The sequence below is a fragment of the Cicer arietinum genome, chromosome 5, assembly GCF_000331145.2.
Source record: "Cicer arietinum cultivar CDC Frontier isolate Library 1 chromosome 5, Cicar.CDCFrontier_v2.0, whole genome shotgun sequence".
In the NCBI taxonomy this organism is placed as follows: domain Eukaryota; kingdom Viridiplantae; phylum Streptophyta; class Magnoliopsida; order Fabales; family Fabaceae; genus Cicer; species Cicer arietinum.
The window spans coordinates 43,105,929-43,107,177 of NC_021164.2; positions in this window are offsets into that span (position 1 = coordinate 43,105,929).

Consider the following 1,249-nt stretch of genomic DNA (forward strand, 5'->3'; position numbering starts at 1 on the left):
CAATTGTCTTCCGAAATTCTGGTTCCCTGGGCGACTCTGCCCACCGTTGTTATTTTGTGGTCGATTATAAGGTTTAGCAACTTGCTTTCCCTTGTTCTGATAATTCACCCGACTAGGGCCTCCTGAATTAAAATTCCCTCCTCGGCTAGCCCTCTTATTTTTCATATCCTCCACTTCTCTACATTTTTCTATAAGCGCTTGGAAACGTTGAATTCCCAAGGGTAAGACGGAGTCTTGAATCTCATACTTTAGTCCGTCTTGGAAACGATGACACATGAATGGTTCATCAATCTCTTCACGGAAAAACCTGAAGTATCTCGATAGCGATTCAAACTTAGCAGCATATTCACCCACGGTCATGTTCCCTGATGCAGTTTCAGGAAATCATCACCCAACTTAGTCCTGGTACTCATCGGGAAGTATTTGTCTAAAAACTTCCTTTTGAATGACTCTCAGTTCACCTCCTCGTGAGCTGATCTCATCAACAATCTTGCACTCCTCCACCAGTACTCAGCATCCCCTAATAGCATATAAGTGGCATAGCTGACCTTCACTTCTGCCTGACAGTTAATCATTTCGAAGATCTTCTCCACTTCTTGGATCCATTGATCCGCTTTCTCTGAATTTTCATCCCCCTTAAACTTGGGAGGATTGTAACGACGGAAGTCTTCTAATCCTCTTGACTCTGCAGCATGGATCTCTCTTCCCCTCTTTTCAAGATCACGTTGAGTCTTGGCAACAGTCTGTGCAGCAACAGAAGCAGCCAAAGGTTCCACAGCCCCCAAAGAAAACCAAACCAAAGCTCTGATACCACAATGTAGCACCCCGATTTTCTTCCTATAAAACCATCATCAAGTAGATTCTTAACACTACTTCAAATAATTCCAAAACTAGCTTCCAACCACGTTAACACGTAATAATTATAGCGGACCTGACAACTCAATCCCCTAAACCGACGCATGATCAGATAATAACTCCAAACTTATAGGTTGACCTACAATCTATAACTAGGGCTCCACAGCCCCCAAAGAAAACCAAACCAAAGCTCTGATACCACAATGTAACACCCTAATTTTCAAAGCGAGGGTGTATTTTTTTTTTCAAAACAAATTCATAAAAACAGAGAAATAAAGAAGAAAATACTTTTGAATAAATATTGAAGTCGTAACACAACGACAAATAAGTCAACAGAATTTACAAGCAGCGGAATAGTTTTTGAAATACGAATCCAAAGTATTTACACTTCAAA